Consider the following 22,218-nt stretch of genomic DNA (forward strand, 5'->3'; position numbering starts at 1 on the left):
GGTGCTTGGATACATCTGGTGGAGCCTTGCAGTACTCTCCAGGCACATGTGCCCACATATTTATAGTATGTGCCATGCTACATAATATGATCCTGCGGAAGCAGCTGCTGCAGGGACATAATGGGGAAGGGCCACAAAGCCCACCACAATTGCCAAGGCCAGTCCAGGCACAGAGGGTTCCAGACCATGAACACACTGTGCCAGCCCCAGTAGGCAGACGGAGGTGTACCCAATATGCCTACACCTTGGCAAAGAGGGAATGTATAGCACATACTCTGACAGCATACGCCCCCATGGACTGACACCTCCCCACCTGCACACACAGTGAAATGGACGGCACGCAAACATGACCACCTGTAAATTGTAATGTATGGGTGGCCTTATGTGTAACTCCAACATAGGCAGCCCCCAAACACTGTAAACCCAACAGCCAGTGGAACTTGTAACGCCAACACCTGAACAGTACATGAGTCCAACAGCAAATGGCGTTGCTGTGTGCCTGCCACGTTCGCTGCAAGATGTATGCATATAAATATATATATATATATATATATATATATATGTATATGTATATGTATGTATATATATATATATATATATATATATATATATATGTATGTATATGTGTGTATGGTTCTACCTGACTTCGTCGACAGCGCAGAAGACCGACATCGAACCGAGCTCCAGAAGATCGAAATCGAAGAAGACCGACCTTGAATCGCGAGTGGCAGAACATCGACAATGCAGAAGACCGACCACGACGGATGACAACACCAACGCCGAGGATGCCGACATGGAAAGGCTGTGTGAGTATGCGGTAGTGACGCGTTAGGTGAGGCAGGTAAGTGTGGAGATTGACGGTCTGTGGGGATAGGGGTGGGTTAAGTGAGTTAGGGTTAGGGAGGCTTATAGGGGTGGGTTAAGTGAGTTAGGGTTAGGGGCGATAGGGGTGGGTTAAGTGAGTTAGGGTAGGGAGGCGATAGGGGTGGGTTAAGTGAGTTAGGGTTAGGGCGATAGGGGCGGGTTAAGTGAGTTAGGGTTAGGGAGCGGGTAGGTAAGTGCGATAGTGGACGGACCTTAGGGTTAGGGTAAGGTTTAGTGTGGGCTTGTAAGGATTTTGGTGTGCTTGTGTTGTGTGTGTGGTTTGTGGAATGGGGATGTGTTTTGTTTTAATTGTTATTGTGGTGCAGTGCAGTGTATGGGGTTACGTAGATGTTTGTGTACCGTCGGGTTATTTCGTCGGTTATGTGTGGTTTCGTGTTTATGGACTGTCGAATATGTGGTGTCGGTGATGGTTGTCGGTGTTGTGTGGTTGACTATGTCAGGTAGAACCATATGTATATATATATATATATATATATATATATATATATATATATACATATAGATAAATATGTACACATATACATATATATAATACAGATAAGAAAAGGAATTAGAGGGATATAAGGTGACTGAGATGTATCCAGCGATATCTGTAAATAGTATAGTATAGATAGTGCAACGACAATCTGAACATCCGGGAGGTTCAAAATAATAGGATACCGCCAACCATGGAACGTGTAACATACCGATATGCATAACCGCGAGGCTGAAAGACCGACAGAACACAGTACTGTAACAGTACATGCGCGTGTAATAGTATGATGATATGAAGGGAGAGGTAGTTATCGCTGCCGGTGTTGCGGTCCACGTAGGTACTGTGTGCAACCGTCCCCGTGAGTGCCGTAGTGTGTGTATGTGTGCATTGAGGGTGCAGTGTGCGTCGCTGTTTGAGTGTAATGTGTGTGTGTCTGCAACATGTGTATGTTGGTGCCAAGTTAGAGGCAGAGCAGAATATTAGGTGTAGGCATACGGTAAACTAGCCTCAGGCATATGTTCACTACTAGTCCCAGAGTAGTAGTGACAGCCCCACCCTGGCTAGGTGTGTCCTGACATAGAACGATACAAAGTGAATATGTTCCAAATGGTAGCACAGGAATATTCCCCATAAGAAATGGAAAAGACGTATGTAATAGTCATGCCTGTATGTACGACACTGATATGTTACATGCAATATGATACGTTGGCAAAGTCACACAGCAATAGATATGTATCGCGGAAAAAAGTATGTGCTACCCCAGTACTGACCGTGGCCACGTGTTGGCCCGTAAACACCACTGTGTGTTCCACAAGTGTCAAACAATCAATTCCCATTTGAATATGTGGCAACCACTGGCAAACAGGCTATTCCAACAACATGACCACAATGACTGCAAATATCTGGTACAGAATGACAAGGGATAGTTGTCACGTACACATAGCCGCTGATATACCACATATGTTACGGTGGTATACATGCATCAAGCTCACCTGCAGATGATATCGAAACCACATAACAACAGCCCAACCTACAATCCCATAACAAAAGACTATTAACTGTTAACTCTCCAAGTAGGGATGGAGCACACAGACAACTATACTGTTTATGCAGAGATGCAAGGCCCACAAACCGTATCCGTAACGTACAACCACCGATATCCCCCACTGTAGATAATAAAGGAATACAAACTGTAATAGCAGCACAAACATACAGTCAGTCAATGACATCTGCATAACCACAACATATCGCGTGGGAGACACAATTAAAGGCGGATGCATAATTGCATGCGTTGTATAAAGGAAAATAACAGCCATGTTACAGTTTTGAATGCAATACTCCGTTATCATTCGTCAGCAGGACAGGTACACCCACATGTTGAACCAAATACTACACCTGTCACACACAATCCACGGGTGACATGAATTCAAAATATACTTGTCCCTATGCATAGCAGTTGCAGTTACACATAACATAACACAATACAGACCATCTCCACGAAGGTAGGGCAAATAGCCAATGCCCAGGTGGAGAATCCAATTATACCCCAGTGTCGACGTGTAATTTCCGAATGGAGTAGATGCACAGGTGATATGCACGTAATTACTCACTGAGGAGCAGCAATTGGCGGGTTGAATTCACATGTTGCAGGTGTCGACATATATAAGGATGACTCTCAAGATATTCAAACCATATGCTCATACTCAAACAGCGTTGTACTACCGAAAGTACTGCAAACAAAAGTTAACGGCAAAACAATAAGCGGAGCAAAACACCAACAAGCTATGTAGAACACACGATATGTAAGGTTGTGTAACGCATGATCTGTATTAATAAGCTGTACTGTATGTGAATGGTGGTTGTAATTAATTACACTTGTCTGTAATGCAGAAAGTGGTGAAAGGTAGTTTTGTAGTGATGTCTTGCTGAGCATACCAATGCTTGTAGAAACCGTGTGTACAGCAGTGGGACATCATGTACACAGCAGAGACACCACAAGGGATGCTACAGGAGGGCATTAAAGTGAACAATGCCATACCACACGCCGTTGCTGGCAGTGGATGTCCAACAAGGAAGTGCCATAGCAGGGGATAGTACATGTATGTAAACTGTCACAGCACGCATGTGTATGAGCATATACCGTTGATGACATATGTAAGGTGTGGCCGACGTGCTCTGCATTAGGGGATACTATGTGAAATATGTGTAATGTATAGTTGTCTAGGTAGATATGACAGATATCCTACACAGTATCACAGGCATATCATGCATAACACAGGTATCGCCTATTGGTATGTACAATAACAGGATACATATGGCCTGTAGGTATGGGACATAGTAGTAGCATGATAGCTACTCTAAATGGAAGGGACACCAAGTAACCATGCACAAAGGACTTGTAGTAGCTGCACAGGTGCACAGTGGGCTACAATGCAGTCTGGCAAGTCCATGTGTAAGCATGTGCAGTGTACACAGTAGTGTCACCTCTCCATGGTAGTGTCCTGTGAACAGCAGAGGCAGGTGTCAACTGCACCCCTACACAGTACAGCTGCTGTGGTGATACCAGGACTACATGTGTCACCCAAACAGCAAGGGAGGTATCACATGAACAGTGCTACTGTGTGTCCCTGCGGGATGTACACAGGACCTATGTTCCACAGCATGGTGTGTGTTAGGTTTGTGGAAGTAACACAGAAGCACAGCCCATGCAGTGTGGTGTGTGTGCACATATCCAGGAGCATGTCGTTCACAGTGCCCACCGCAGATGTCATGTATGAGGAGTATATGCATCAATAATGTGGTGGACATGGGCCGTGTCAGAGCAGAAGACACCCCTGAGTATGTGGTATGCAGATGTGTACAGATGTGTTGTCCGTATGTCATCCGCATATGTAAACTGTCTGAGCCCAGTAAACATCATGGCATGTCAATGTTGCGCCATGTAAAGCTGTAGCTGTTGTTGAAGGTACACCATAAATGTGGTATTGTACCCTTGACTGTGTGTAGATGTGTGTAGTTCACAGGTACAATGGCTACCTATGTACCAGCATCACACACAGTACAGATAGGTGTGGCCTTGCAGAAGGATATCCATGCCACAGTGGAATACGGTAACCACAGGACTGTGTGTGGCATATGTGTGTACTGCAACCATGTACAATGTGATATGTATGTAGGGGACCACTATCCATGTGATAGTCAGTGGGTGAATGTTGTTATGCAAAGGTGATGTGCATGCACTGTGTGTCATGCATCTTGATGCCATGATACTCATATGAAGTATCCGTCACACTGACACCCGTATGGTTGGTATCAGTATGAGCTGGTGGAGCAATAATGGCACTTGGTATGTAGGTGTTGGAAATCTAGGCATGGACAGTACTCTGTGACAGCATGTTCTGTATGTAAGCATATAGTGAACATGAGTGGCCCTATGACTGAGGACTGTGTAATGCAATATGTACCTGACATGTAGTAGGTACTATGGTATGCTGGCACCACTGTGTTTACTGTCCATGAGCCACATAGCATAATATCCTGAGACATAGGGTATGATGTGCAGGTGGATGTGTATGTTGTCAATACCAGAATGTGGAATGGTGCTGAAAGGCAATGTGAGGACAACGTATAATGTGTTGGCCTCCGTACCATCCTCAACTGCCCTAGCAACTGTATGACAGGTGCCCAGCATGTGTATGTGCCTTGCTGTGGCATTCACAAGCCCAACCCGGGTGCTAGGAAAGGACTGGATGCCATCAATGTGTGTGGGAATCACGTTACTGATGATGTGCCCCATTGCCATGCAGAATGGTCCAGTCAGGAGTGTATGACTATAGTCCCACTCGTGCAATGCAGTGCCACCTGTCTGTAGTGCGATAAATGCCGCTGTCGTGCAGTTAAGTCTACAATGTCCGACAAAAGGCTAGCAGTGAATATAGTGGGCTGGTGTGGAGACATATACCGAACAGGTTGGTGGGACATTACAGCCAGGGACATTGGAAGGTGACATTGGGCCAGTGTCCCAGGACATATCGTGTGTATGTCAGTACTGTGTATGTGACCACAGGGACACTACGATGTTCATGTACGGATTGCGACCCTGTAGTGAGTGAGAGGGTGTATTGTCGGTAAGTATACCATCGCCTGGCATGTTGCCAACATTACCTCGGTCTGCAATGCTTGGTTGACTATTGTATGTGACATCAGATGTGGATGTTGCCAAAGAATATCGACATACCACCACAATGCCTGAGGCCCCACACCGCACTGTGCGGCAGTCATGTTTAGGTAGCTAGCCTTGGAGTATGTGATGATGGACCTTGAGGACACACCATGGCTGACAAGCGATGCACCCCACACATGTGAATGTACACCACTGTGCAACAGCCTGTACCTGTGGTTGTACATCATATGTGCATGGAACATGACCACCACAGTGGCGTCTGTGAACTGGTCAGTACTGCCATGTCTCTGTGTGGAATAGCATGATTCCTGCAATTGTGTACATGCTACTGAAGTGCACTGTGGTATGTGTCAGCATATGTATGTGTAGAGTCCATCTGCTCGGGTGTCATGATGTTAACAACTGCTGTCAGCAGACGTCTGTAGTAGTTGTTGTAGTACACATGTTCTGTGTATGCTGTGATGGGTGTGTTTCCAGGATGTGGCTAGCAAGGCCGTGTAGCATATGTGTTGAATCCACCAAAGAGGGGATAACCCCAGGTGTGTCACACCAGTCACATGGAGGTAGTGTTTATGCTAAGGGTAGTGTAGGTATGGTATGTGTTGTGTATTGTTTTATCCAGCTGAGCGGAGTGCATGACTCAAGCATGTGCAGGTACATGGGTGTCTATCCCAGGGACGTGTGGGTTACTGTCAGCACACAGCAGTAGTAGCTGTCTGAGGCCCAATGTACACTATAACAACACAGAAGGTATGTAACCTGTGTCTATCCCAGGGAAGTGTGGTTTACTGTCAGCACACAGCAGTAGTAGCTGTCTGAGGCCCAATGTACACTATAACAACACAGAAGGTATGTAACCTGTGGTGTACAATGTCGACTCTGTCGCTTGTTACAATGTGTATAGCGGTCACAAACACAGTTATCTGCAAATGGAGCACCTATGATGCATTGTGCTAAGCAACTATCCAGGATGTGTGCAAAACACTGTGTGATGTGTGAACCCCTCATCTGTGGGTGTTCCGGTCCAGGTATGTGCCTGAAAGGTATGGTCCGTGGACAATCCGTAATCGCAGGTGTTCTGAGCAGAGCATGGAGGCAGGTCCCAGTCACCGCAGAGATATGTGAGTGGTGTAATAGTGTATGTGCCTCGCTTGTGTGCATCACAGTGGAAGATGCAAGCCTTGTTCCACATGACCCCATGTCCATGCCTGCCAGTTACAGCCCTGCCGGTGACAGTTATGTGAAACTGCCAGAGAGGCAGTATAGCATGTGAAGATGTGCATGTGTGCTCTACACCCCAGGCTGATGGCTGCAGGTCATGCGTGCCACAGCATTGTGTTTGACCTGGACTGTCATAGCGGTCAGATACCACATGCCTGTACAATAACAGTAGGAGTGTAGGCAACTGTTGCAGTGACACAGTAGGTCAATGTACAGTGTTCCTGTGTCCAGACCAATGCCGAATGTACACCATGGCTAGACACATACCCAGAGGGCTATAACACCGGTGAGCCATTGCATGTCCCAGTACACATATTCTGTGTATTGCCATGACAGGGCAGTCACAATAACATGATGTATGTGAGATATATTGTACCAGGTGATGTGTCATGTGTGCGTATGTTGAGTTGCAGAGGTGTTCACCCATCCGCAACATCTCAGTGCATGATGCCTTGTATAACATGATGTGTGGAACTGCATTGTGATTCACAACAGAGTCATCCGTGACTGGTGTGTTGTGAATGTTGTAACCCATGAGTCTGTGGGATATACACTGGTGATGTTGGCTGCCATGCTGGGGGCCACCAGTGGTGCCTACAGTGGTTATACAGACATATTGCATACGTTGTTCTTGCAGGAATGTCCATTGTTGTAGATGATGTGGTACTACGTGATGGTAGGTGTGTGATGTGAATGTTGCACATCCAGACGTGACCGTCAGGTGCAGTTATGGTTGTCGACAGCATCACCCCCATCCACAGCTGTCAGCACCCTGTCCCCAGAATGGGTAACAATAGCCCTCGTACTTTGTGACTAATGTGCAGATCGTAGAACACCTACTACTGGCCGACTAACAGTGTCAACTAGGAAGGGTATATGATGGCTGAAATACGCTGCTCTAATGTATAAATATGATATCCCACTGAATTACTATGATTCCCATCTATTAAGCCATGGCTGGCATGTAAACCATGTAAAACAATGAATGTGTGACAGACCCTTCCAATGTGGAACCTTGATGAACATGCACCTGTTAGAACACCAAATGAGGTATGTTGCACGTAATGATGTACAACTGACAGCTATGGGCACAGCATGGATGCAGACGCACATCACCCACAGGCTATATCGCTGTACGTTGGTAGGTGAGCATTGCACGAGTACATGTGACAGTTGCTGTATTGCCACATGTACGACATATCCATCATATAGGGGTAGCACTGGTACGTGACGGTTGGACATGCCTGTACATACAACCATGTCCCACAGGATATGTGTGTTAAGTGTGTACAACACCTGTCGTACCTTCAGCAAGCTGTGAAGTGTATGACTGCCAGTGTACCTGTGTGACATGTTGTGCAATGGGTGCAAAGGTAATCAGTAGCGCATTACATGCTCACATGTCCTGCACAGGTGCATAGCTTGACCATACGATACAAATAGGGTGTTGGATAATAGCAACCCACAAGAGGTGATGAGTAAGGGTGGCAATGGACTATCACCTTTCTGGGTAAGGTGTGCATGTCCATGACACATTAGCACATGAGATGTTAGCAGTACAGCTGTACAGGGCGGCATGTATATTTGATTACAAATACCTGTGCGTGTTCCACCAGTGGCCTGTTGACAGACAGACATCAACACAATGTGCAGCATTGACATGTGCACAGCACATCACCGCTGGCTATAGTAGAACAGGGTTTATGTGTTGACATGTGCACAGAACATCAGCACCAGCTACAATCGAACACGGCATGTGTTGAACCCCACCGTCATTGTAGCCCATGCCACAGAGAAAAATGTTATGCATCTGTGTATGTACGGCTGGGAATGGACCTGACCTAGCAGTATAGCTGTGTCAGTGTTGCGAGCAACATACTGAATGGGCTGTGTGTGTGAGGTGTGTGTCATAGTTGTACGGTCTGATGGATGATACCAGCATTGTCACCGCTATGTGAACATCCCCGTCCCCATAAATGAATACCTAGGCTGTGCCCAACACCATGGTCACTGTGGAAGGGATGGTGCTGTGCGGTGCACCCGCCGACATGGTGGTGACAACAGGCACTGGATGTAGACATATGAGGTACCCATGTCAGGTCAGGGTACCATCCATGTGCACGGGATATCACCGTGTGGGCATATACAGCACTGTGTTGAACAATATTACAGCACATAGCACCTGTCAGGGGTAATGTTCATGCATGGATGTGCGATACCAGCATGCACAATACACACCCCCACCATGCAGCATGCTGCCTACCTTGCAGAAGGACATTGTCTACACCATGATGATGGACATGCGACATGTCCATATACCTATATAAATGACATATGTAATGGACAGCCACCGTCCTAATACTGGTATTCCACAGGCTGGACACATCCCTGTGCCATATATGTGATATACCCTGCCATACCATGCAACCCTGTCCATCAAGGCTGCACGTGTCATCACAGTCATACATGGTGTGATGGCCACATGGTACATGCACTATCAACTGACTGGATCAGTAATGTGGCACAGATGCACCTTGTGTTGTCACAATTGCTGTGTGACAGCATGTAAAATGTGCGCGCACATGCTATGTTTGCCCATCCCTGCAAATGTCATATGAATAGACATTGTCCCATGTGTATCACATGTGCAATACAGGTGAGCCGTGGCAGGATGTTCAACACCCGTACATTGCTGAGTAGATGTATATGGCAAAACAGATGCATGTACAGGTGTCCATGTGTATGTGTGCAGTGTCACTGCTGACGTCCATAACGGCTGCGTCTGTGATGCTCTGTGACATATACACAGCATCCAGGTGAACATTAGTACTGTGGAGACATCGGGCCAAGTGCAGATTGGTAAGAACACAGGTGCAGGCAAGTACACATGTCCACAGCAAGTTACCATCTACATGGAGTATGTACACTATGATGAGTTGACACAGAGATATGATATTATATCCACTGCATAATGGTGTGACAGGTGTGACAGCAACACGTCAGCTGTGTCAGTGTCATGATGCTTTTTCGAGATTACTGTGTAGATGTCGTACATGTCATAGCAATGTATGTTCAGCAGTATGCCAGTACATCAGTGTGAATGTGACCTGTCACCATCATTATGTCTTACAGATAATGCCACGTTCACGACTCCCAGCCTTCAGCCGCCAGGAGGATGATGTCATAATACCATTGCTCCATGACAACTATGACGTGCTGTTCAGCCATATGCTACAGCATGCTCAGCAGCGGGATGACCTGTGGCAGGATATACGCAGGAGGGTGAATGACGTGGGTGGCAACAACTGCACCTACCAGCAGGTACTCAGACACTGCACGGACCTGATATGGCATGCGAAACAGCGTGCCACTGCAATCGCCAGAGAACAAGGTGGAACAGGTGGTGGGCCACCAACCCAGCCCCCACTCACACACACAGAGGAGCTACTGGCCAGTCTGGGGACACCCAGGGAACAGCATGCAGAAACACTAGCCGCCATCGTGGTGGTGGGTGTCTCCCAACCAATGAGCCTGGAGTTGACTGGTAAGTCAGTCCTGCATATGAGTAAGATATCCACTGTAGTTGCAGGTGTCACTGTACATCATGTAAAGTAACAACACATGCCAGGTATATGGGCACACAAGCTGCATACTACAGTATGCTACGTTGTGTATGCAGACGTGTGCATACCATATGCTATCACACAGGTACATGTGTTCACATGCACAGTGCGAACTGTGGCTGTCATACAGTCATGGATAAAGTTTCTACTGTTGTGTCGCCCCTATACAGGTACCTCTGGCATGTCGCACAGACATGGGTCCGTCACAGGTGAGACTGTTGTCAGTATCAGGCATGTTACAGTGTAGAGTTATTTGCCATGTGTCCAGGTATAACATGCACACCTGGATTTTGTTCCAGTCACGTTATACAGGTTGCGCCACCAGACACACACACACACATGCCACCCATGTGCAATAAATAGATACAACCGTTATTATACACCGGCATGAAACCACAGTACCTGTCAATGTGATATGTGTGGTCAGCTATGCATACAACGGTGGAGGTGTTCTACAATGGATGCATATGTAGTATGCATTGGAACAACGTTTGTGGTACGCACACAGTACCACACAGTGAGCAGTGATATGGGCAGCACACAGGTGTCACCATTGTGACATATGCCCCTGCATTGTGTGCACACATTGTGGCACGCCACCCGACATGTCCCAAGCTTGTGGTGTTCTGTCTGCAATATTGTCACACCATCACATGACCTACACCCGACATAACAAACATCCACACTGTTGTCTGCATAGCCCTGTGGATTGTGACACCTCTGACATGTATGGGTGTATGTCACATGGGACACCACAGACATGTGTACAAGATGCCCATCACACACAATTGTCCAAGACCCATTCACACATTGCCATGGGTGATAGCCACAGGCATGTTGCCACACAGTACATCTGATGTGGATAGACCCCGTTGCACATTGTCCACACATAGTGCAATCATAGCCATAGTGGACCACTTGTACATTTGATGTGTTACACCAGACAACCGGAATGCCTGTCTGCAGCCACCGATGTCTACTATATACGATCTGTGGAACAGCATGACTGTGTTGCAGTCATGGCAATGAAATGCGTCCATGTTATGCATTGCACAGCAACATACATGCATCATGTTGCCATGCAATGGCACAGTGCCTGTACTCCACACTGTATAGCCATGTACACGGCTCACACCAACCACACCTGCACATACACATTTGCTAAACATGCATTCTATCTGTAGGCAGTACACACAACAATGCACTGTGAAGCCCATTATGATGCTGTGCATGTGTCAGAACACCATTGTGTCAAACATGTATACATGTTACTGCACATGTCAGCGGATTACATGTCTAGGTAACGTCAGCCATGTGTACTGTTAACCTGTTTGTGGCCACATGGTGTATGACGGTGATGCATGCAAATTACCATGATTGTGTGTACTGCATGCCTATTGATATGACACCTGCTTGATGTAGTGTGCACCCCAGGGTGGTATGCATACTAACACTGTTAATGTCTGAGCTGCATTCCCTGTGCTGTAGTGCAGGAATGCTGCATGCCATCTGACATATCACATGCATGGTGTGTCTGTGTGTGTCTGTCTGTGTGTGTCTGTGTGTGTCTGTGTGTGTGTGTCTGTGTGTGTGTGTGTCTGTGTGTAATGTACCTTACAGTATGTCTTTGCATTCACAGGTGGTGTAGGTGCGTTACCCTCATGCGGTCCATCTGATGTTAGTGTCCCCACAGATACTAGCGGTGATGACCATATGGATGAGGTACAGGCAGGGTTGTCAGGGGCTGAATCTGTGCCATTGGTTACCATCCCACCTATGTCCCCCTCTTCCCCATACACGGTTTTGATGCCAACACATACCACATCACCGTTGCCCATAGAGGAAGGACAGTCAGCATCTGTTGGCATTGAACAGGAATGTGTGGTGGCTACAGAAGGTGTGACTACACACCATGTTGCCAGTGTAATGACTGGTGATGTGCCACACAGGCATGTGGCTGGTGCTGCTCATAGGAGGACCTCTGGCAGACATGCACCTGCAGTACAGGGCACATCAGCTGGTATCTACTATCATACTTGCTGCCTTTGATTCATTGTAACACTTTCCATTACCTTATGTGTCCTGTACACGAATCTCCTCTCCAACCTTCTTACTTCTCTCTTTCTCTCTGGACCCTGCCAAAACATCCTTCCATTATACTTAAGCACTCCAAGCCAGTACCTTTTCCACAGTTTCACTTTAAAACCTCAGGTAATATAAGTTCTTTTACCTCCTACATACCTACCTGCTGTTTCCTTTACCTTATACATTGTTTTTTTTCACTGCCACAACACTCCTGTAATAATCTATATTCACTCAAACTGTACAGACCTGGTTCTCCCTACCTCTACTTTGTGCTATCTATCCTTCGCTCTGTCCACTTATCTTTTTACATCTACCTAATATCCCCCTATCTTACTATTGTATCTATCTAGCTACCTTATTCCTATATCTGCCTGTATTTCGTATATCCCTCCTACATCTACCTGCAAACACCCCATCCGGTCTTTACCTGGTATTCCTATCCCAGCTCCTCCCCCTCCCAGGAACTTCCTTTGGAAACTTTTAAGAGTCCCTCCTTACCTTAAGGTGCCATTTTTCTTTTTTCAAATCAGCCCACCTTCCTGCTGCTGAGCGTCCTTGGCTGTGTGCTAATACCTATAGTAAGTAATTACCTTGTGTGTATATTTACTATTTAGCGACGGTTTGTCTGTTGAGGTGAATGTATTAGATTTAATTAATTGTGTTATACTGAAACTCAGGTAAACGCGATCGTGTTTTTATTGAACTGAGGTCTTTTTAACGCTATGCACTGTTTTAGCATCTGTGCGGTTATTTTGTTTCTGTAGCAGCTCTCTCCAACTGCTCATATTTACTTTTATGCTTATAGCGACTGTACTAATTGAAGAGTTTTAGCATTAGACTCTAACTTAATGTTAACTTACTACCTACTGTTTCTCTTATCTCTGTGTTAATAAATGCTTAGTGTAAGCTGATTAGGTTGCGTATTTAGATAATAGCCTAGTGACTGTGTAACACTATTTGATTTTTAAAGCTTGCTGTAGCAATAGCGTGACAGTTTTGACTATTACAACAGTATGTCTTCAAACTGTGGCTAACTGCCTGTGCTTATGAAGAAATTAGCCTTTTCTGTGTTTGCATTTGTTCATTCTGCTGTGACTATACTAGTGCTGAATAGCAACCTCGACTAGGCTATTTAATTTTACTTGGTCCTAATCCTTGGTATTATTACCTATTTTACTGTGTGATTCTGGTGTATGGATCTTCTCCTACTAGGGGTCTAACCCCTAATACCAGATTTATTAGTGTTCAAAAGGAGATCCTTTACCCGCCATTTTATCTGACCTGCGTGTAACTGGAGTGTCCTTACACGTGTAGACTGGGCCTTAATTTTAATCAATTAAAAGATACCCACACTTGTTGTTTCCTCAAATTATACCCCTTATGGTGCAAATGCTCACCTCTATGTCTATCTTTACCTCTTTACACTGAAACCCTTACTTTTTAAATTATTGGCAGCACTCTCCACTATGGAAGTATATATTATATAGTTGGCAGTAGCCACTTAACGCTGCTTATCTGTACTATATGCATAACCTACACGCATATTTTGACTTAAGGAAACTGTTTAGCTTTGCCTGACTGTAACTATTATTCAATGTTATATAATGTAAATCTAAGTACTAGAATAACCTGTTTATCTGAACTGCACTAGAAACATAGCGTTTTATTGTTTCTTTAACTTAACTTTTTTTCTTCCCATTTTTTTTTCTCCCTCCTGCTTGTTAGCTTTCACCTGGATATACCCTGTATTTTTCGCCGGGGTTGAATCCTACAACTAACTCTGCTACTGTACACTCTGCCTATTTCCCTTGGAAAATACTAAGACCCTACCATCTCCTGCAAGCTACTACCTCAGGATACCAATAAAGTATGTTTACTTATACCATGGCCTTGTAATTATATAACCAGTTAACCCTGTTAGGTTTTCTGTTTGCTCCCTGTCAAGCTCGTCAGCAGCAACCCCCCCTTACTCCTTTATCTCCTTTCCCTCCCTTACCTAGACCTTTTCTTAGCTTCTGCTCTTTCTCCCCTTTGTCTAGCCTACTCTGGCCACTAAATGGCATCCTTCTACTATCATACTTGCTGCCTTTGATTCATTGTAACACTTTCCATTACCTTACGTGTCCTGTACACGAATCTCCTCTCCAACCTACTTACTTCTCTCTTTCTCTCTGGACCCTGCCAAAACATCCTTCCATTATACTTAAGCACTCCAAGCCAGTACCTTTTCCACAGTTTCACTTTAAAACCTCAGGTAATATAAGTTCTTTTACCTCCTACATACCTACCTGCTGTTTCCCTTACCTTATACATTGTTTTTTTCACTGCCACAACACTCCTTTTGTCTCTTCCCGCTCCGTTCGCCCTTCAGGCTCACTCCGCTCACCTCCCTGCCCCCAAATCCCACCCACCCCTAGCACCTCTACATTTAAACCCTCATAGACACACCCCCTTGCTTCTCTAAACCAACTACATACTATTACTGTATCCACCCCCTAAAATAGACTCCTCCCTCCTCTACCCACCTACTTACCAAACTATACTCCCATTATCCTCTCACTCAAACCTATTACATTCTCAATTATCATGCAAAAGCAATTTCATCCTTTACTAGTTCTAACTTTCCTAACTACACTTATCTCTATCTATCTCCTGACCTCCTATGAAGAACCCCTTCCCTATACTCTCACACTCCCTCACAAACAAACACTAATATCTCCCCTAGCTCTATCCACATGTTATTACAATTCCATCTACACTACCTCCTACCTTCAACCTAAATATCACCATCTTTCTCACATTAAATACCCAACTTTTAGCCTCAAAAAACATTTTGACTACTACTTCAAAACTCCTCACTATTACAACCCTATATTAACCCACGAATTAATAGATGGCGACATCCACCCAAACCCTGGACCTAAGCTATCCCCACCACCCTCCAACTGCCACCACTTTAAAATCCAACCAACACCTCCTACTAAACCCCCCAAATCACTCTCAATTGCCCATTTAAACATACGCAGCATTTGTAATAAAATACCACTAATTCATGCTCTCCTAGATGTCCAGCAGTATGATATCCTCTGCCTAACAGAGACATGGCTTAAACCTTCAACACAAGACAACAAAGTTATCCCCCCAGGTTACAATATTCTAAGACAAGATCGCTTAAAGAAAAAAGGTGGGGGGGGTTGCAATTCTCTATAAATCTGGACTGCAAGTAACTAAAGCAAGCTACAACCCACCATTTGACAATAATGTTGAAATAATTATTTCTAAACTTCAGCTCAATCCCCATAAAACAATCAACATTATCTGCACCTATCTTCCCCCAGGTAAAAACCTCACTACACTAGAAGACCTACTAAGCTGGCTTTCTCTAAATCTTCTACAAGAAACAATAGTACTAGGTGACTTTAATATTGACTGGAATTTATGTAAACAAACCAATCCATCCACCCTCATTAACCTGCATGGCTTCTCTCAAACCATTAACTCCCCAACAAGAAAAAAGAAACCTAATCATAAAGAAAGTATCCTTGACTGGATACTAACAAACAGTCCTCAGCAAAAATATACAACTGGAACCCTCCCAGATGACCTTAGTGACCACTTACTAACATATATTATCAGGCATAAAACAAGTATGACCATACCTACCCAAGTCAGAGTATCCCGTAACAAAATTTTTTTTGACCCCAATCTGTTTCTAAATGAACTTAGGCAAGTCAACTGGTCACCCCTTAAATCTCTTCCCATAGATGATGCTGTTAGTTTCTTTAATATCATTTTTCTAACAATCCTTGAACATCATGCACCTACGCGTGAAATACGAGTTAAATCTAAAACAGCCCAATGGCTCTCAAACAATACAAGGAAACTAATCCATAGTAGATATAAAGCTTGGGCTAAATGGCGAACCACAAAAAACACAACTGATCACCTTATCTTTAGGCAACAAAGAAATATGACAAAAAAAAGCTATACTGCAGGACAAAAAGAATTTCTATACTCAGCTGCAGCAATCATCCCTTCACCAACCAAAAAAATTCTGGAGTACCATTAACATGCTAATATCTCCTGTGAAAGTGGCCACACCAAATCCTTTAGGCTCAAATCCTGATTGCCCATTACAAACAGCTAATGACTTTAATAATTTCTTTACTTCCGCTATATTAAAGCTAGCAAACCAACAAAGCCCCGATACCTCCAAACTATCAAGCCCAAACCCAATTCCTCCGCCATTTCACCTCAAACCCATACCCACCTCTTATATACTGTCCCTACTTCAAAAATTAAAACCCACAACCCCCTCAGCTGATAAACTACCAGGAGAATATCTCCAACTAGGTGCAAAAGCTATTGCCTATCCCATCTCAACACTGATTAACAGGACCTTAAAAGAAAGTATAATTCCATCAATCTGGAAAATCTCACACATCATCCCTCTTTTCAAGGGAGGTGACTCTACTGAATATTCCAACTTCCGCCCCATAGCATTACTATCTCCTCTTGCAAAAATAATGGAGAAATGCATCCACAAACAGTTACTTAACCACCTATTAAGCCACAATCTCCTAGCTAATTGCCAACATGGTTTTCGGCCATTTCATAGTACAACCACAGCATCATTTACTGACTCTATTAACAATAATCACAATAAGAATACTCTTTCCTCAGCATTCCTTGTAGACCTGTCTAAAGCCTTTGACATGGTCAATCACCAACTACTCCTCCATCGTTTAAAGTCCCTCTCCCTAGACAATTCAACCTTAAACTGGTTTACATCCTATCTAGATAATCGAAAACAGGCAGTTCTTTGGCACAACCATCTCTCTGATCTCCTCCCCACCTCTATAGGTGTCCCTCAAGGCTCTATCTTAGGTCCTCTACTGTTCTCCATTTTTATAAATGACCTTCATCTAACCACTTCTCTATCAACTTGTATTCAATATGCAAATGACACTACTATCATTTGCTCAGCCTCAACACAGTCGGAACTTCATTCCCTCACACAAAAAACCTTCTCGACAATAGAACAATGGTTCTCAAATCACTGTCTCCTCCTTAACCCCAAAAAAACAAAACTCTTGCTTTTTACACCTACTCACTTGTCTCCCTCCCCTAATTTACTCTTATATCTAGTAATGGTACCCTTATCTCTCCAGACCAGAATACCAAACTCTTAGGCATTACAATTGATAATCAACTAAAATTTGACACTCACATTAACACTATAATAAAATCTACTAATAGAAAACTTGGCTCTCTCTACAGAATCAAATCCTTCTTAACTCCTGAAGCCAGAACTACTATAGCTAGAACCCACTTAATTTCTACCCTATTATATGCCTCCCCTATATTTACTAATCTTTCTAAGTTTAATCTGAACAAACCAGCAATAGCATATAATAGTATTGCCAGATATGCCACTAACTCTCCATATAGGACTCATCACTGTCACAATCTAAAAAAACTAGGCTGGCTTGAACTACCCCACCTTATTCACATACTTACTATTGCACATAATGCCCTTTATCACCCTGACAACACTCCAGTGCTTTCTACCCTCATAAAACCTTACACCAATCTGAGGAACCTACGCTCCTCTAAAAAAGTACTGATTCATACCTCCTTATCTAATAACTTAGCAGGTGACTCTATATTTTCCAACTCAGTTGGAAAAATTTGGAATCAACTACCTCAACACCTCACAACCCTAACATCACTCCCACTATTTAAAACTAACCTAAAACTCTTCCTATCCAACCACTGGCTCTGCTCGTGTAATAACCCTGACTAATCATCTTCATCAATAAGCCTGACTAATCATCTTAATCTTCATTTCCTTTATTCTCATTTATTTGATTTATTAACATTCCTTCTTACTTAATAAATCTAGACTACTAGATTTTCATCACCACACTTGATTCTGATACTCCCTCTACTAAATGACATATATCTTAATTTCTCAACCTCTAATGAAATTGCTTTTAGAGTAAACAATGTTCATAACTCCTATATTCTCCAGTACTACACTATTCTGTATTCAAATGACTTCACATCCTGTTGGAGTGTTACAATTCTATGTTTTTTCTGTATATTTTTACCTGTTTAGAAGTATTGTAGTAGAACATAGGCTTACAGTTCTGTGTATTTTTTTGCATATTTCTTGTATAATCTAATATCTTGAATTTTTGATATTTTGCTAAAATTTTTAATCTCGTTAGTAGTATTGTAGTGGAGCTTTTCTCCTCGGGCCTCCACTGAAAATGGACATGTATCCAGTTGGACTAGCCTGGTAAACAAATGTAAAATAATAAAATAATAAAATCACCAGACGCATGTTCCAGACTGTAATGGTGGCACAGGCACGTGCAGAACGGCAGAACCAAGAAGGGCAGAGGCTGCAGAGGGCTGCAATCCGTACCCTGAATGACAACATCCAGTCATTGGCAAATGCTCAACAGCAGATTGCTAATGTACTGGATAGGCGATTAGGTGAAATGGTTGGAATCCTCGACCGAGGCATGGCAATCCGCGAGCGTGAGCTGTCTGTGCTGGAACACCTGGTAGGGGTGAGGCGTAGGACACATGGGCATAGGCCAGCAACACCACCTAGTGTAGGTCGATGTGTGCGTGCCACCTCTCATGCCCACTCACATAGTGCCGGTAGCAGTAGCAGTGCAGCTGGTGCTGCACTGTCCACACCAGGACACAGCAGGCCACATGGACGTGGCCCTGGCTGATCCCATCGTGGACACGGTTCCAGCAGACATGTGTCATTGGACAGTAGCCACTCTGTACCTCCACCTGGTAGTACCCGTGCAACCCCAGGCAGGCACAGGTCACGTGGCCGTGGACAGACACAGTGAGCTGTACAACCTGCACTGTACAGTCTGGGGCTGTCAATTATACCCCGTGTAGGCATCACATATGGCTGAACTGTGTACACACATATCCACACACAGCAGACACAACTGTAGGGATCCACCACATCCACATGCATTCTGCACAGACATGTCCAGTAAACTCACCGGCCCTTACACACACACATGATGTTATCCATTGGTGCAGCCTATGCCCCTGGCAAACATATCATCCTGTGCATATGATGAAGCCTCTGCCGCATCCCTGTCATCCACACCATCGATGCAGGGTTATGCGAATATATTCTGATGCACAGGGTGACAGGATAGTGAGAGGTGTATGTGATACCTGTGTATGCATAGCGTGGGATGTGTATGTTGCAGTGGTTGTGTATGAATACTGACAGATTCGTATGTGACGTGGGTTGTGTACTGTCAACATGCAGCAGACATACCATGTAGTGCAGGTGCAGCATGCATTGTGATGTGTTCACGGTATGTGTGACGGTTACATGTGTAGCACCATGTTGGTTCTGATACCCTGAAACCCTCCTATGGTGTACTCGCATGTGCCTACAGGGAGCACTGTTATCGGTCCCCCACGTGTAGCTGTGGATTACTCACAGGCACATCTGGCAATATCAGCATACTACATGTACCTGCAACCTGCCTGGACACCTACATGACACACATGTCCGCACATATACTGCAACTGACGCATGTTGTTGGTGCCACAGGCTACAGTGGACAGAGTCGTCACATACATAGCAGGACACACTACAGGTATGGTGACATGGTGCAGGTGTCATCCACAGCGTGATGGCCACTGACTTCAGGTGTCACCTGTCAGCTGTGGGGCACACTGTGCAGCAGTAGGACCCTGTAACAGTACAGGAACATGGTCGCAATCGCGGGGTGTACACGACTATGACGCACACCCCATAGTGTGCAGATGGGGATACCTGCCTGTGTGTTCAGCACCCACACAATACTATGCACCCACACACCATGTCACAGGGAGCGGACATGCACAGGTAGCCAGTATAGCTCACACCTATGGCATCGACAGGGTTATGCAATGCAGCACCAGTACGGGATAGTCACCATGTGTGGTTAGTGTTTGTTCACAACAGTATATTAGCATACACCCTCACACCAAGCAGCAGACATACAAACATGTAGACACACACACATTGTGGTGACCACACATGTGTACACAGAGAGACAACGTGTTGCATGTACTGCACCATCCAAATTCATGCTCCCCACACTGAGGTATGTACAGATCTCTACTATGGTATACAGGGATGTGTAGCACATGGGACATATTCCCCCCAATATGTGGCATACATGGGCACACATTCATGCACACATGTCAGTGCTGGGAATACTACACCCGCCATATGATACGTGTGCAGGCATGCAGCGGTATGTAGTGCATTATGTATACCAACACTGTATCTGGCAGATGTGCTGATATATGCACTTGGGAGGTGGTAGGTGTTACAGTTGCCATGTGACATACAGTCGATAACACCTGACCGCTGGGTATGCATTATGTCAGCACTGTCATGTAACAGCGACATAGCATACTGTATGCACATGGCAGGGTAGGATGGTGTGTGACACAACTGTGAGCCACCATCTGCACACATGCATGTAGACAGGTGTTTAAACACATTATGTACACACATACCTCCATACGTGCTGTTCCTATGCCACCGTATAACGGCCCCTATGATGGGTATGCATGTGGTAGGTTGTTGCAACTATGTTATGGACATCGGCCACTGCTCATGCATGGCTGCTCCATGCACAGTACACATGTCACATGTGTCTCCTGTTGCCATGTGTGTATGCATTGCTACGTTTAGACATGTGTGTTGACATACATAAAACATGGACTGTCACAGGCAAACAATACAAGGGTATGTGTCCCAGTCAACACTGCTACACCCTGTAGTGGGAGCATTCCACAGACATGGATCCATCTTCCATTCATGTGTGTAGCACTGCGTACACCAGTGTTATGCATGTGGTACATCACAGGCTTTGTATGTGTCATGTGTGCAGTCCATGCACACATCCAGACAATCACATGTACGACATATCCAGACGTTTGTTCATTGTGGTACAGCAGCGGTCATGTGTCACAGCTGTGTCAGGGCCGTGGTATGTGTTGAGCCGACCTGTCCATGTATACTGATATGGGTGGACTACATCACACATGTTGGATCATTGTTAGTACATGTGTACTCTGCACAACTGGTGTACACTGCTATACAGACCTGTGGACATATGTCACATGCTGTTGTTGGACCGTGAGGCTTACTGCTGCACCGATGGCATGGTGCTGGCAGGACAGCTACAGTGTTCACTGCAGTGTGTACATGTTTGACCTGCACCCGTGACACCTGTGATGTCATCTGTGTGTGTACGAGTAACCGCATGTGTGACCACCCTGTGCGTGTGGACAGGTTTACCTTACCGTGACCTGCTGTGTGTACACTCCATCTGCATGCTGGACGGCACGTAGCAAATGCTAAGTGTGTGAGCATGCCCAGTAAGTCGATTCCTTTGCGGATGATGACACCCACCTAGAAGTATGCCTCTGACAGTGCTGTGCTCAGTAATCTCGGTAGCGCGTTCTGTAAATGCATCATGCTGGAGTGTGTTCATGTAGGTAGGTGTAGGTTCAACTCCCGGCCCTTCCAAGTGTGTGTGTGTGTGTTTCCAGCTGCCTCTGGAGACAGTGATGCTTTTAGATGCCGAACAACACATACATTTGCTATCAGCATCTATTCCTTTGCGGATGATGTCACCCACCTAGAAGTATGCCTCTGACAGTGCTGTGCTCAGTAATCTCTGTAGCAC

This window comes from Protopterus annectens, chromosome 12.part0 (genome assembly GCF_019279795.1).
Source record: "Protopterus annectens isolate FY-2018-M chromosome 12.part0, PAN1.0, whole genome shotgun sequence".
Lineage (NCBI taxonomy): Eukaryota > Metazoa > Chordata > Ceratodontiformes > Protopteridae > Protopterus > Protopterus annectens.